Source organism: Idiotropiscis lumnitzeri, chromosome 9 (genome assembly GCF_059441095.1).
Source record: "Idiotropiscis lumnitzeri isolate Australia: NSW breed Sydney's pygmy pipehorse chromosome 9, RoL_Ilum_1.0, whole genome shotgun sequence".
NCBI classification, from domain to species: domain Eukaryota; kingdom Metazoa; phylum Chordata; class Actinopteri; order Syngnathiformes; family Syngnathidae; genus Idiotropiscis; species Idiotropiscis lumnitzeri.
Window position 1 is genome coordinate 19,672,948 of NC_142399.1, and position 16,553 is coordinate 19,689,500.

At 52.2% G+C, this 16,553-nt stretch overlaps 3 non-coding genes across 3 annotated transcripts; 2 read left to right on the plus strand and 1 right to left on the minus strand.

Moving 5' to 3' along the window:
• Window positions 1–198: 198 nt before the first annotated feature.
• trnas-gcu (transfer RNA serine (anticodon GCU)) lies at window positions 199–280 on the plus strand. Its single transcript has one exon. It is a non-coding gene; the product is annotated as a tRNA-Ser (tRNA).
• Window positions 281–4,155: 3,875 nt separating this feature from the next.
• On the plus strand, window positions 4,156–4,237 carry trnas-gcu (transfer RNA serine (anticodon GCU)). Its single transcript has one exon. It is a non-coding gene; the product is annotated as a tRNA-Ser (tRNA).
• A 9,777-nt stretch (window positions 4,238–14,014) lies between these two features.
• On the minus strand, window positions 14,015–14,096 carry trnas-gcu (transfer RNA serine (anticodon GCU)). Its single transcript has one exon. It is a non-coding gene; the product is annotated as a tRNA-Ser (tRNA).
• Window positions 14,097–16,553: the final 2,457 nt, after the last annotated feature.

A 16,553-nucleotide genomic window follows, 5' to 3' on the forward strand; every position in this document is an offset into this window, starting at 1 on the left:
ACATGCAAGGTTTTGAGAAATTAGAATCAGTCTTTAAATTGAAAGGGAACCAAAGTCTAAACACAGTCCTGGTCCAAGTAAACAGAGTTTAACCCAATACTACCTTTCTACACTTACAAAAATATCCAACTTCATCTTGGTTACTAAGCCTTCTGAATTTAGAGACACTTTTCAGTCCTTTGGAAAACCACAAGAGCTGATGAGGTGGCCGAGTGGTTAAGGCGATGGACTGCTAATCCATTGTGTTCTACACCCATGGGTTCGAATCCCATCCTCATCGAATCGCTGCATTTTCTTAGTTGGTTATATTGTGGGAAGGTTGTTTCACCCTGTTGTTTAGGATATGTTGAGGTATCTCTGGGATTTTTAATTGTCTAAAGCCAATTAAATCATCCACCCATCCATCCAAAATCCTCTGCTTATCCGGGGTCGGGTCGCGGAGGCAGCAGCTTCAGCAGGGAAGCCCAGACTTCCCGCTCCCCAGCCACATCTTTCAGCTCTGCCGGAGGGATGCCGAGGCATTCCCAGGCCAGCTGGGAGACGTAGTCTCTCCAGCGTGTCCTGGGTCGTCCTCTGGGCCTCCTGCCGGTGGGACATGCCCGGAACACCTCCCCAGGGAGGCGTCCACAAGGCATCCTAAGGAGATGCCCCAGCCACCTCATCTGGCTCCTCTCTACGTGGAGGAACAGCGGCTCGACACTGAGTCCCTCCCGGATGTTCGAACTTCTCACCCTATCTCTAAGGGAGAGCCCAGACACCCTGCGGAGGAAACTCATTTCGGCCGCTTGTACCCGAGATCTTGTTCTTTCTGTCGCGACCCACAGCTCGTGACCATAGGTGAGGGTCGGAACGTAGATCGACCGGTAAATCGAGAGCTTCGCCTTTTGGCTCAGCTCACTCTTCACCACGACAGACCGATACAGCGTCCGCATCACAGCGGAGGCTGCACCGATCCGCCTGTCGATCTCTCGCTCCGTCCTCCCCTCACTCGTAAACAAGACCCCAAGATACTTAAACTCCTCCACTTGGGGCAGGATCTCCTCCCCGAGCAGGAGAGGGCACTCCACCCTTTTCCGACTGAGAACCATGGTCTCAGATTCAGAGGTGCTCATCTTCATCCCAACCGCTTCACACTCGGCTGCGAACCGCTCCAGTGAGAGTTGGAGATCACGGCCTGAGGAAGCCAACAGTACCACATCATCTGCGAAAAGCAGAGATGAAATACTGTGGTCACCAAACCGGATCCCATCAGCACCTCGAATGCGCCTAGAAATTCTGTCCATAAAAGTTATGAACAGAATCGGCGACAAAGGGCAGCATTGGCGGAGTCCAACCCTCACTGGAAATGAATCCGACTTATTGCCAGCAATGCGGACCAAACTCTGACATCGGTGGTACAGGGACCCAACTGCCCGTATCAAGGGGCTCGGTACCCCGTACTCCCGGAGCACGCTCCACAGAACTCCCCGTGGGACACGGTCGAACGCCTTCTCCAAGTCCACAAAACACATGTAGACTGGTTGGACGAACTCCCATGCACACTCAAGGACGCTGTAGAGAGTGTAGAGCTTGTCCACTGTTCCACGGCCAGGACGAAAACCACACTGCTCCTCTTGGATCTGAGATTCAACCTCCCGACGGACCCTCCTCTCCTGTACCCCTGAGTAGACCTTACCAGGGAGGCTGAGGAGTGTGATTCCTCTATAATTGGAACACACCCTCCGGTCCCCCTTCTTAAAAAGGGGGACCACCCCCCCATACTGCCAATCCAGAGGCACTGTCCCCGATGTCCACGCAATGTTGTAGAGGCGTGGCAACCATGACAGCCCCACAACATCCAGAGCCCTAAGGAACTCCGGGCGGATCTCATCCACCCCCGGGGCCTTGCCACCGAGGAGCTTGTTAACCACCTCGGTTACTCCAGCCCCTGAGATAGATGAGTCCACCACGGAGTCCTCAGGCTCTGCTTCCTCAATGGAAGGCGTGTCGGTAGAATTGAGGAGGTCTTCGAAGTATTCTCCCCACCGACTCACAACGTCCCGAGTCGAGGTCAGCAGCACCCCATCTCCACTATAAATAGTGTTGATGGTGCACTGCAACCCTCGCCTGAGGCGACGGATGGTGGACCAGAATTTCTTCGAAGCCGTCTGGAAGTCGTTTTCCATGGCCTCACCGAACTCCTCCCACGCCCGAGTTTTGGCTTCGGCAACCACCGAAGCCGTATTCTGCTTGGCCAGTCGGTACCTGTCAGCTGCCTCCGGAGTACCACAGGCCAGAAAGGCCCGATAGGACTCTTTCTTCAGCCTGACAGCATCCCTTACCGCCGGTGTCCACCAGCGGGTTCGGGGGTTGCCGCCACGACAGGCACCGACAACCTTGCGTCCACAGCTTCAATCGGCTGCCTCAACAATGGAGGCACGAAACATGGTCCTCTTAGACTGAATGTCCGCTGCCTCCCCCGGTACGTGGGCGAAGTTCTGCCGGAGGTGGGAGTTGAAACTCTTTCTGACAGGGGATTCTGCCAAGCGTTCCCAGCAGACCCTCACAATACGCTTGGGTCTGCCGGGTCGGACCGGCATCTTCCCCCACCATCGGAGCCAACTCACCACCAGGTGGTGATCAGTTGACAGCTCCGCCCCTCTCTTCACCCGAGTGTCCAAAACATGCGGCCGCAAATCCGATGACACGACTACAAAGTCGATCATCGAACTGCGGCCTAGGGTGTCCTGGTGCCAAGTGCACATATGGACACCCTAATGCTTGAACATGGTGTTCGTTATCGACAATCCATGACGAGCACAGAAGTCTAGTAACAGAACACCACTCGGGTTGAGATTGGGGGGGCCATTCCTCCCAATCACGCCCTTCCAGGTCTCATTGTCGTTACCCACGTGAGCATTGAAGTCCCCCAGCAGGACGAGGGAGTCTCCAGGGGGAAAGCTCTCCAGCACACCCTCCAAAGACTCCAAAAAGGGTGGGTACTCTGAACTACTGTTTGGTGCATAAGCACAAACAACAGTCAGCACCCGTCCCCCCACCTTGAGGCGGAAGGAGGCTACCCTCTCGTCTACCGAGGTGAACCCCAGTGTACAGGCGCCAAGCCGGGGGGCAATAAGTATGCCCACACCTGCTCGGCGTCTCTCACCTTGGGCAACTCCAGAGTGGAAGAGTGTCCAACCCCTCTCAAGAGGACTGGTACCAGAGCCTAAGCTGTGTGTGGAGGTGTGCCCGACTATATCTAGTCAGAATTTCCCTGCCTCGCACACCAGCTCAGGCTCCTTCCCAGCCAGAGTGGTGACATTCCATGTCCCAAGAGCTAGTTTCTGTAGCCGGGGATCAGAGCGCCAAGGTCCCTGCCTCTTTCCGCTGCCCGACTTGCATTGCACCGAACCCCTTTGGCCCCTCCCCCAGGTGGTGAGCCCATGTGAGGGGGAACCCACGTTGCCTCTTCGGGCTGAGCCCCGTGGGTGCAGGCCCGGCCACCAGGCGCTCGCCAATGAGCCCCACCTCCAGGCCTGGCTCCAGAGGGGGGCCCCGGTGACCCGCGTCCGGGCAAGGGAAATCGTGGTCCATGTATTGTGGTCATCATTGGGGTTCTTGTGAGCCATGCTTTGTCTGGACCCTCACCTAGGACCTGTGTGCCAAGGGTGACAATACCAGGGGCAAAAAAGCCCCCGACAACTTAGCTCCTAGGATCATTGGGACACGCAAACCCTTCCACCATGATAAGGTGACAGCTCAATTAAATCAGTATCTAAATATTAAAAGAATCAACGTCTAAGTGCAGTCCTGCTCTACCAAACCGAATATGACAGAAATGTTGCATTTCTTGACTTCCAAAAAACTTAAAGTTCCGCATCGTCATTATGCTCAGCCACCATCTGGACTGGGAGCTACTTTTCAGTCCATGTGTTCAATCAAACCCGTCCTTCAGGGGATGTGGAGGGTTCTCTTGAAACATGCAAGGTTTTGAGAAATTAGAATCAGTCTTTAAATTGAAAGGGAACCAAAGTCTAAACACAGTCCTGGTCCAAGTAAACAGAGTTTAACCCAATACTACCTTTCTACACTGACAAAAATATCCAACTTCATCTTGGTTACTAAGCCTTCTGAATTTAGAGACACTTTTCAGTCCTTCGGAAAACCACAAGAGCTGATGAGGTGGCCGAGTGGTTAAGGCGATGGACTGCTAATCCATTGTGTTCTACACCCATGGGTTCGAATCCCATCCTCATCGAATCGCTGCATTTTCTTAGTTGGTTATATTGTGGGAAGGTTGTTTCACCCTGTTGTTTAGGATATGTTGAGGTATCTCTGGGATTTTTAATTGTCTAAAGCCAATTAAATCATCCACCCATCCATCCAAAATCCTCCGCTTATCCGGGGTCGGGTCGCGGAGGCAGCAGCTTCAGCAGGGAAGCCCAGACTTCCCGCTCCCCAGCCACATCTTTCAGCTCTGCCGGAGGGATGCCGAGGCATTCCCAGGCCAGCTGGGAGACGTAGTCTCTCCAGCGTGTCCTGGGTCGTCCTCTGGGCCTCCTGCTGGTGGGACATGCCCGGAACACCTCCCCAGGGAGGCGTCCACGAGGCATCCTAAAGAGATGCCCCAGCCATCTCATCTGGCTCCTCTCTATGTGGAGGAACAGCGGCTCGACACTGAGTCCCTCCCGGATGTTCGAACTTCTCACCCTATCTCTAAGGGAGAGCCCAGACACCCTGCGGAGGAAACTCATTTCGGCCGCTTGTACCCGAGATCTTGTTCTTTCTGTCGCGACCCACAGCTCGTGACCATAGGTGAGGGTCGGAACGTAGATCGACCGGTAAATCGAGAGCTTCGCCTTTTGGCTCAGCTCACTCTTCACCACGACAGACCGATACAGCGTCCGCATCACAGCGGAGGCTGCACCGATCCGCCTGTCGATCTCTCGCTCCGTCCTCCCCTCACTCGTAAACAAGACCCCAAGATTCTTAAACTCCTCCACTTGGGGCAGGATCTCCTCCCCGAGCTGGAGAGGGCACTCCACCCTTTTCCGACTGAGAACCATGGTCTCAGATTCAGAGGTGCTCATCTTCATCCCAACCGCTTCACACTCGGCTGCGAACCGCTCCAGTGAGACTTGGAGATCACGGCCTGAGGAAGCCAACAGTACCACATCATCTGCGAAAAGCAGAGATGAAATACTGTGGTCACCAAACCGGATCCCATCAGCACCTCGAATGCGCCTAGAAATTCTGTCCATAAAAGTTATGAACAGAATCGGCGACAAAGGGCAGCATTGGCGGAGTCCAACCCTCACTGGAAATGAATCCGACTTATTGCCAGCAATGCGGACCAAACTCTGACATCGGTGATACAGGGACCCAACTGCCCGTATCAAGGGGCTCGGTACCCCGTACTCCCGGAGCACGCTCCACAGAACTCCCCGTGGGACACGGTCGAACGCCTTCTCCAAGTCCACAAAACACATGTAGACTGGTTGGACGAACTCCCATGCACCCTCAAGGACGCTGTAGAGAGTGTAGAGCTTGTCCACTGTTCCACGGCCAGGACGAAAACCACATTGCTCCTCTTGGATCTGAGATTCAACCTCCCGACGGACCCTCCTCTCCTGTACCCCTGAGTAGACCTTACCAGGGAGGCTGAGGAGTGTGATTCCTCTATAATTGGAACACACCCTCCGGTCCCCCTTCTTAAAAAGGGGGACAACCCCCCCGGTCTGCCAATCCAGAGGCACTGTCCCCGATGTCCACGCAATGTTGTAGAGGCGTGGCAACCATGACAGCCCCACAACATCCAGAGCCCTAAGGAACTCCGGGCGGATCTCATCCACCCCCGGGGCCTTGCCACCGAGGAGCTTGTTAACCACCTCGGTTACTTCAGCCCCTGAGATAGATGAGTCCACCACGGAGTCCTCAGGCTCTGCTTCCTCAATGGAAGGTGTGTCGGTAGAATTGAGGAGGTCTTCGAAGTATTCTCCCCACCGACTCACAACGTCCCGAGTCGAGGTCAGCAGCACCCCATCTCCACTATAAATAGTGTTGATGGTGCACTGCTTCCCTCGCCTGAGGCGACGGATGGTGGACCAGAATTTCTTCGAAGCCGTCTGGAAGTCGTTTTCCATGGCCTCACCGAACTCCTCCCACGCCCGAGTTCTTGCTTCGGCAACCACCGAAGCCGTATTCTGCTTGGCCAGTCGGTACCTGTCAGCTGCCTCCGGAGTACCACAGGCCAGAAAGGCCCGATAGGACTCTTTCTTCAGCCTGACAGCATCCCTTACCGCCGGTGTCCACCAGCGGGTTCGGGGGTTGCCGCCACGACAGGCACCGACAACCTTGCGTCCACAGCTTCAATCGGCTGCCTCAACAATGGAGGCACGAAACATGGTCCTCTCAGACTGAATGTCCGCTGCCTCCCCCGGTACGTGGGCGAAGTTCTGCCGGAGGTGGGAGTTGAAACTCTTTCTGACAGGGGATTCTGCCAAGCGTTCCCAGCAGACCCTCACAATACGCTTGGGTCTGCCGGGTCGGACCGGCATCTTCCCCCACCATCGGCGCCAACTCACCACCAGGTGGTGAATAGTTGACAGCTCCGCCCCTCTCTTCACCCGAGTGTCCAAAACATGCGGCCGCAAATCCGATGACACGACTACAAAGTCGATCATCGAACTGCGGCCTAGGGTGTCCTGGTGCCAAGTGCACATATGGACACCCTAATGCTTGAACATGGTGTTCGTTATCGACAATCCATGACGAGCACAGAAGTCTAGTAACAGAACACCACTCGGGTTCAGATTGGGGGGGCCATTCCTCCCAATCACGCCCTTCCAGGTCTCATTGTCGTTACCCACGTGAGCATTGAAGTCCCCCAGCAGGACGAGGGAGTCTCCAGGGGGAACGCTCTCCAGCACACCCTCCAAAGACTCCAAAAAGGGTGGGTACTCTGAACTACTGTTTGGTGCATAAGCACAAACAACAGTCAGCACCCGTCCCCCCACCTTGAGGCGGAAGGAGGCTACCCTCTCGTCTACCGAGGTGAACCCCAGTGTACAGGCGCCAAGCCGGGGGGCAATAAGTATGCCCACACCTGCTCGGCGTCTCTCACCTTGGGCAACTCAAGAGTGGAAGAGTGTCCAACCCCTCTCAAGAGGACTGGTACCAGAGCCTAAGCTGTGTGTGGAGGTGTGCCCGACTATATCTAGTCAGAATTTCCCTGCCTCGCACACCAGCTCAGGCTCCTTCCCAGCCAGAGAGGTGACATTCCATGTCCCAAGAGCTAGTTTCTGTAGCCGGGGATCAGAGCGCCAAGGTCCCTGCCTCTTTCCGCTGCCCGACTTGCATTGCACCGAACCCCTTTGGCCCCTCCCCCAGGTGGTGAGCCCATGTGAGGGGGAACCCACGTTGCCTCTTCGGGCTGAGCCCCGTGGGTGCAGGCCCGGCCACCAGGCGCTCGCCAATGAGCCCCACCTCCAGGCCTGGCTCCAGAGGGGGGCCCCGGTGACCCGCGTCCGGGCAAGGGAAATCGTGGTCCATGTATTGTGGTCATCATTGGGGTTCTTGTGAGCCATGCTTTGTCTGGACCCTCACCTAGGACCTGTGTGCCAAGGGTGACAATACCAGGGGCAAAAAAGCCCCCGACAACTTAGCTCCTAGGATCATTGGGACACGCAAACCCCTCCACCATGATAAGGTGACAGCTCAATTAAATCAGTATCTAAATATTAAAAGAATCAACGTCTAAGTGCAGTCCTGCTCTACCAAACCGAATATGACAGAAATGTTGCATTTCTTGACTTCCAAAAAACTTAAACTTCCGCATCGTCATTATGCTCAGCCACCATCTGGACTGGGAGCTACTTTTCAGTCCATGTGTTCAATCAAACCCGTCCCTCAGGGGATGTGGAGGGTTCTCTTGAAACATGCAAGGTTTTGAGAAATTAGAATCAGTCTTTAAATTGAAAGGGAACCAAAGTCTAAACACAGTCCTGGTCCAAGTAAACAGAGTTTAACCCAATACTACCTTTCTACACTTACAAAAATATCCAACTTCATCTTGGTTACTAAGCCTTCTGAATTTAGAGACACTTTTCAGTCCTATGGAAAACCACAAGAACTGATGAGGTGGCCGTCCCTTGCAGCGGTAATGGACTGTCTCGCGGGGGAAAGAAAGAGGAAAAAAGGGGGGAGAAGGGAGGGGGAAGGAGGAGGAGGAGGGGAGAGGACGAGGAAACTGAGGCGGTTCGAATCTCGGCGCGGGCTTGGTGGGAAACATTAACGGTATATATAAACTTGTATAGAGAAAGCAAAAACTTACAAAATATAAACAATTATAAAATAAGTAAATACATAATAAAACAGGGAAACGTTAACAGTATATATAAAGTTGCATAGAGAAAGCAAAAACTTACAAAATATAAACTATTATAAAATAAATAAATAATAAAAAAGGGAAACATTAACAGTATGTATAAACTTATATAGAGAAAGCAAAAACTTACAAAATATAAACAATTATAAACTAATTAAATAAATAAATAATAAAAAAGGGAAATATTAACAGTATTACAAACTTGTATGGATAAGAAAGTAAAAATTAAAAAAGTGAAAGAATTATAAAATAAATGATAAAAGAGGTAATTATTAACAGTAAATTCAAACTTGTATAGCGAAAGCAAAAATTACAAAATATAAACAATTATAAAGTCTAATACATTGTATCAAAATCTAATACGTTTAATTCATTGTTTCTCCGAATAGAAATACGGTTTAATTGAAGTATTGGTTTAACCAACAAGTTCCACACTCTTGCCAGGATTTGCACCTAGAAACTCCGACCCCAAAGGATGAGCGTGTTTCTGTTACACCACAACCACAACAGTTGTGTTCTTGTTGTGTTTTGTTTAATAAAGGGAAATATGAACAGTAAATACAAACTTGTATAGAGAAAACAAATATTACAAAATATAAACAATTATAAAATAAATCATTGTTTTTATCATTGCAGTACTTTTACCATTACAGTACTTTTATCACCCCTCTGTACCATGGATTTGTATATAGACGTATATACTGTGTATATTTGCATGCTTTTTATGAATGTCTGCTGCTAATGTTATACATTAACGGCTACATTACGCCGCCACCTCTGTGTGATCTATATCTTTGCTGCTGTAACACTGCAAATTTACCCATTGTGGGACTATTAAATGACATCTTTATCTTTATTAACAGTATATACAAACTTGTATAGATAAGAGAGCAAAACTTACAAAATATAAACAATTATAAAATAAGTAAATACATAATAAAACAGGGAAACGTTAACAGTATATATAAAGTTGTATAGAGAAAGCAAAAACTTACAAAATATAAACAATTATAAAATAAATAATAAAAAAGGAAAACATTAACAGTATATATAAACTTATATAAAGAAAGCAAAAACTTACAAAATATAAACAATTATAAAATAAATAAATAATAAAAAATACACACTTGAAAGCAAAAATGACAAAATAAAAACAATTATAAAATAAATAAATCATTGTTTTTATCATTGCAGTATTTTCTGTCATTGCAGCATTTGTTTATCATTGCAGTACTTTTACCATTACAGTAATTTTATCACTCCTCTGTACCATGGGCAGACATTAGGAATGTTTCCTTACAATTGGATATGTTGTATGCTTCTTATGTGACTCGCCTCTTCTCCCTCTTGGTCTTCGAGGGTCGCTCTCCGCAGCCTCGATTCACGAAAGCGATCCGGAGCCTCCATTCACGGAAGCGATTGTGGATAGCGCGATGAGACGAGCCGTCATTGGTTCATCCACCCCGCCCCCCAAGTTAAACAAAGGGCCATGATTGGTTCATTTGCCTCGCCCCCAAGTTAAACAAAGGGCCATGATTGGTCCATTTGCTCCGCCCCCAAGTCAGGAAGTCGAAAGATGATTGGCTCTTTTACCCCTCTGTTAGGAAATCCTCCGTGTTAGGAACTCGCGTTAGGAAAGTGTTAGGAAAGTGTTAGGACTTGGTTAGGAAGTGTTAGGACTTGGTTAGGAAGTGTTAGTAAGTGTTAGGATCTGTTAGGACTTTGTTAGGAAAGTTTTGCAGTCCCACCGCTGCAAGGGACGGCCACCTCATCAGTTCTTGTGGTTTTCCAAAGGACTGAAAAGTGTCTCTAAATTCAGAAGGCTTAGTAACCAAGATGAAGTTGGATATTTCTGTAAGTGTAGAAAGGTAGTATTGGGTTAAACTCTGTTTACTTGGACCAGGACTGTGTTTAGACTTTGGTTCCCTTTCAATTTAAAGACTGATTCTAATTTCTCAAAACCTTGCATGTTTCAAGAGAACCCTCCACATCCCCTGAGGGACGGGTTTAATTGAACACATGGACTGAAAAGTAGCTCCCAGTCCAGATGGTGGCTGAGCATAATGACGATGCGGAAGTTTAAGTTTTTTGGAAGTCAAGAAATGCAACATTTCTGTCATATTCGGTTTGGTAGAGCAGGACTGCACTTAGACGTTGATTCTTTTAATATTTAGATACTGATTTAATTGAGCTGTCACCTTATCATGGTGGAGGGGTTTGCGTGTCCCAATGATCCTAGGAGCTAAGTTGTCGGGGGCTTTTTTGCCCCTGGTATTGTCACCCTTGGCAAACAGGTCCTAGGTGAGGGTCCAGATAAAGCATGGCTCACAAGAACCCCAATGATGACCACAATACATGGACCACGATTTCCCTTGCCCGGACGCGGGTCACCGGGGCCCCCCTCTGGAGCCAGGCCTGGAGGTGGGGCTCATTGGCGAGCGCCTGGTGGCCGGGCCTGCACCCACGGGGCTCAGCCCGAAGAGGCAACGTGGGTTCCCCCTCACATGGGCTCACCACCTGGGGGAGGGGCCAAAGGGGTTCGGTGCAATGCAAGTCGGGCAGCGGAAAGAGGCAGGGACCTTGGCGCTCTGATCCCCGGCTACAGAAACTAGCTCTTGGGACATGGAATGTCACCTCTCTGGCTGGGAAGGAGCCTGAGCTGGTGTGCGAGGCAGGGAAATTCTGACTAGATATAGTCGGGCTCACCTCCACACACAGCTTAGGCTCTGGTACCAGTCCTCTTGAGAGGGGTTGGACACTCTTCCACTCTGGAGTTGCCCAAGGTGAGAGACGCCGAGCAGGTGTGGGCATACTTATTGCCCCCCGGCTTGGCGCCTGTACACTGGGGTTCACCTCGGTAGACGAGAGGGTAGCCTCCCTCCGCCTCAAGGTGGGGGGACGGGTGCTGACTGTTGTTTGTGCTTATGCACCAAACAGTAGTTCAGAGTACCCACCCTTTTTGGAGTCTTTGGAGGGTGTGCTGGAGAGCGTTCCCCCTGGAGACTCCCTCGTCCTGCTGGGGGACTTCAATGCTCACGTGGGTAACGACAATGAGACCCGGAAGGGCGTGATTGGGAGGAATGGCCCCCCCAATCTGAACCCGAGTGGTGTTCTGTTAATAGACTTCTGTGCTCGTCATGGATTGTCGATAACGAACACCATGTTCAAGCATTAGGGTGTCCATATGTGCACTTGGCACCAGGACACCCTAGGCCGCAGTTCGATGATCGACTTTGTAGTCGTGTCATCGGATTTGCGGCCGCATGTTTTGGACACTCGGGTGAAGAGAGGGGCGGAGCTGTCAACTGATCACCACCTGGTGGTGAGTTGGCTCCGATGGTGGGGGAAGATGCCGGTCCGACCCGGCAGACCCAAGCGTATTGTGAGGGTCTGCTGGGAACGCTTGGCAGAATCCCCTGTCAGAAAGAGTTTCAACTCCAACCTCCGGCAGAACTTCGCCCACGTGCCGGGGGAGGCAGCGGACATTCAGTCTGAGAGGACCATGTTTCGTGCCTCCATTGTTGAGGCAGCCGATCGAAGCTGTGGACGCAAGGTTGTCGATGCCTGTCGTGGCGGCAACCCCCGAACCCGCTGGTGTACACCGGCGGTAAGGGATGCTGTCATGCTGAAGAAAGAGTCCTATCGGGCCTTTCTGGCCTGTGGGACTCCGGAGGCAGCTGACAGGTACCGACTGGACAAGCAGAATACGGCTTCGGTGGTTGCCGAAGCAAAAACTCGGGCGTGGGAGGAGTTCGTTGAGGCCATGGAAAACGACTTCCAGACGGCTTCGAAGAAATTCTGGTCCACCATCCGTCGTCTCAGGAGAGGGAAGCAGTGCACCATCAACACTATTTATAGTGGAGATGGGGTGCTGCTGACCTCGACTCGGGACGTTGTGAGTCGGTGGGGAGAATACTTCGAAGACCTGTCTCAATTCTACCGACACGCCTTCCATTGAGGAAGCAGAGCCTGAGGACTCCGTGGTGGACTCATCTATCTCAGGGGCTGAAGTAACCGAGGTGGTTAACAAGCTCCTCGGTGGCAAGGCCCCGGGGGTGGATGAGATCCGCCCAGAGTTCCTTAGGGCTCTGGATGTTGTGGGGCTGTCATGGTTGCCACGCCTCTACAACATTGCGTGGACATCGGGGACAGTGCCTCTGGATTGGCAGACCGGGGGGGTGGTCCCCCTTTTTAAGAAGGGGGACCGGAGGGTGTGTTCCAATTATAGAGGAATCACACTCCTCAGCCTCCCTGGTAAGGTCTACTCAGGGGTACAGGAGAGGAGGGTCCGTCGGGAGGTTGAATCTCAGATCCAAGAGGAGCAATGTGGTTTTCGTCCTGGCCGTGGAACAGTGGACCAGCTCTACACTCTCTACAGCGTCCTTGAGGGTGCATGGGAGTTCGTCCAACCAGTCTACATGTGTTTTGTGGACTTGGAGAAGGCGTTCGACCGTGTCCCACGGGGAGTTCTGTGGAGCGTGCTCCGGGAGTACGGGGTACCGAGCCCCTTGATACGGGCAGTTGGGTCCCTGTACCACCGATGTCAGAGTTTGGTCCGCATTGCTGGCAATAAGTCGGATTCATTTCCAGTGAGGGTTGGACTCCGCCAATGCTGCCCTTTGTCGCCGATTCTGTTCATAACTTTTATGGACAGAATTTCTAGGCGCAGTCGAGGTGCTGAGGGGATCCGGTTTGGTGACCACAGTATTTCATCTCTGCTTTTCGCAGATGATGTGGTACTGTTGGCTTCCTCAGGCCGTGATCTCCAACTCTCACTGGAGCGGTTCGCAGCCGAGTGTGAAGCGGTTGGGATGAAGATGAGCACCTCTGTATCTGAGACCATGGTTCTCAGTCGGAAAAGGGTGGAGTGCCCTCTCCAGGTCGGGGAGGAGATCCTGCCCCAAGTGGAGGAGTTTAAGTATCTTGGGGTCTTGTTTACGAGTGAGGGGAGGACGGAGCGAGAGATCGACAGGCGGATCGGTGCAGCCTCCGCTGTGATGCGGACGCTGTATCGGTCTGTCGTGGTGAAGAGTGAGCTGAGCAAAAAGGCGAAGCTCTCGATTTACCGGTCGATCTACGTTCCGACCCTCACCTATGGTCACGAGCTGTGGGTCGCGACCGAAAGAACAAGATCTCGGGTACAAGCGGCCGAAATGAGTTTCCTCCGCAGGGTGTCTGGGCTCTCCCTTAGCGATAGGGTGAGAAGTTCGAACATCCGGGAGGGACTCAGTGTCGAGCCGCTGTTCCTCCACGTAGAGAGGAGCCAGATGAGGTGGCTGGGGCATCTCTTTAGGATGCCTCGTGGACGCCTCCCTGGGGAGGTGTTCCGGGCATGTCCCACCGGCAGGAGGCCCAGAGGACGACCCAGGACACGCTGGAGAGACTACGTCTCCCAGCTGGCCTGGGAACGCCTCGGCATCCCTCCGGCAGAGCTGAAAGATGTGGCTGGGGAGCGGGTAGTCTGGGCTTCCCTGCTGAAGCTGCTGCCTCCGCGACCCGACCCCGGATAAGCGGAGGATATTGGATGGATGGGTGGATGATTTAATTGGCTTTAGACAATTAAAAATCCCAGAGATACCTCAACATATCCTAAACAACAGGGTGAAACAACCTTCCCACAATATAACCAACTAAGAAAATGCAGCAATTCGATGAGGATGGGATTCGAACCCATGGGTGTAGAACACAATGGATTAGCAGTCCATCGCCTTAACCACTCAGCCACCTCATCAGTTCTTGTGATTTTCCAAAGGACTGAAAAGTGTCTCTAAATTCAGAAGGCTTAGTAACCAAGATGAAGTTGGATATTTTTGTAAGTGTAGAAAGGTAGTATTGGGTTAAACTCTGTTTACTTGGACCAGGACTGTGTTTAGACTTTGGTTCCCTTTCAATTTAAAGACTGATTCTAATTTCTCAAAACCTTGCATGTTTCAAGAGAACCCTCCACATCCCCTGAGGGACGGGTTTGATTGAACACATGGACTGAAAATTAGCTCCCAGTCCAGATGGTGGCTGAGCATAATGACGATGCGGAAGTTTAAGTTTTTTGGAAGTCAAGAAATGCAACATTTCTGTCATATTCGGTTTGGTAGAGCAGGACTGCACTTAGACGTTGATTCTTTTAATATTTAGATACTGATTTAATTGAGCTGTCACCTTATCATGGTGGAGGGGTTTGCGTGTCCCAATGATCCTAGGAGCTAAGTTGTCGGGGGCTTTTTTGCCCCTGGTAGGGTCACCCTTGGCAAACAGGTCCTAGGTGAGGGTCCAGACAAAGCATGGCTCACAAGAACCCCAATGATGACCACAATACATGGACCACGATTTCCTTTGCCCGGACGCGGGTCACCGGGGCCCCCCTCTGGAGCCAGGCCTGGAGGTGGGGCTCATTGGCGAGCGCCTGGTAGCCGGGCCTGCACCCACGGGGCTCAGCCCGAAGAGGCAACGTGGGTTCCCCCTCACATGGGCTCACCACCTGGGGGAGGGGCCAAAGGGGTTCGGTGCAATGCAAGTCGGGCAGCAGCAAGAGGCAGGGACCTTGGCGCTCTGATCCCCGGCTACAGAAACTAGCTCTTGGGACATGGAATGTCACCTGTCTGGCTGGGAAGGAGTCTGAGCTGGTGTGCGAGGCAGGGAAATTCTGACTAGATATAGTCGGGCACACCTCCACACACAGCTTAGGCTCTGGTACCAGTCCTCTTGAGAGGGGTTGGACACTCTTCCACTCTGGAGTTGCCCAAGGTGAGAGACGCCGAGCAGGTGTGGGCATACTTATTGCCCCCCGGCTTGGCGCCTGTACACTGGGGTTCACCTCGGTAGACGAGAGGGTAGCCTCCCTCCGCCTCAAGGTGGGGGGACGGGCGCTGACTGTTGTTTGTGCTTATGCACCAAACAGTAGTTCAGAGTACCCACCCTTTTTGGAGTCTTTGGAGGGTGTGCTGGAGAGCGTTCCCCCTGGAGACTCCCTCGTCCTGCTGGGGGACTTCAATGCTCACGTGGGTAACGACAATGAGACCCGGAAGGGCGTGATTGGGAGGAATGGCCCCTCCAATCTGAACCCGAGTGGTGTTCTGTTACTAGACTTCTGTGCTCGTCATGGATTGTCGATAACGAACACCATGTTCAAGCATTAGGGTGTCCATATGTGCACTTGGCACCAGGACACCCTAGGCCGCAGTTCGATGATCGACTTTGTAGTCGTGTCATCGGATTTGCGGCCGCATGTTTTAGACACTCGGGTGAAGAGAGGGGCGGAGCTGTCAACTGATCACCACCTGGTGGTGAGTTGGTCCGATGGTGGGGAAAGATGCCGGTCCGACCCGGCAGACCCAAGCGTATTGTGAGGGTCTGCTGGGAACGCTTGGCAGAATCCCCTGTCAGAAAGAGTTTCAACTCCCACCTCCGGCAGAACTTCACCCACGTACCGGGGGAGGCAGCGGACATTCAGTCTGAGAGGACCATGTTTCGTGCCTCCATTGTTGAGGCAGCCGATCAAAGCTGTGGACGCAAGGTTGTCGGTGCCTGTCGTGGCGGCAACCCCCGAACCCGCTGGTGGACACCGGTGGTAAGGGATGCTGTCAGGCTGAAGAAAGAGTCCTATCGGGCCTTTCTGGCCTGTGGGACTCCGGAGGCAGCTGACAGGTACCGACTGGCCAAGCAGAATACGGCTTCGGTGGTTGCCGAAGCAAAAACTCGGGCGTGGGAGGAGTTCGGTGAGGCCATGGAAAACGACATCCAGACGGCTTCGAAGAAATTCTGGTCCACCATCCGTCGTCTCAGGAGAGGGAAGCAGTGCACCATCAACACTATTTATAGTGGAGATGGGGTGCTGCTGACCTCGACTCGGGACGTTGTGAGTCGGTGGGGAGAATACTTCGAAGACCTCCTCAATTCTACCGACACGCCTTCCATTGAGGAAGCAGAGCCTGAGGACTCCGTGGTGGACTCATCTATCTCAGGGGCTGAAGTAACCGAGGTGGTTAACAAGCTCCTCGGTGGCAAGGCCCCGGGGGTGGATGAGATCCGCCCGGAGTTCCTTAGGGCTCTGGATGTTGTGGGGCTGTCATGGTTGCCACGCCTCAACAACATTGCGTGGACATCGGGGACAGTGCCTCTGGATTGGCAGACCGGGGTGGTGGTCCCCCTTTTTAAGAAGGGGGACCGGAGGGTGTGTTCCAATTATAGAGGA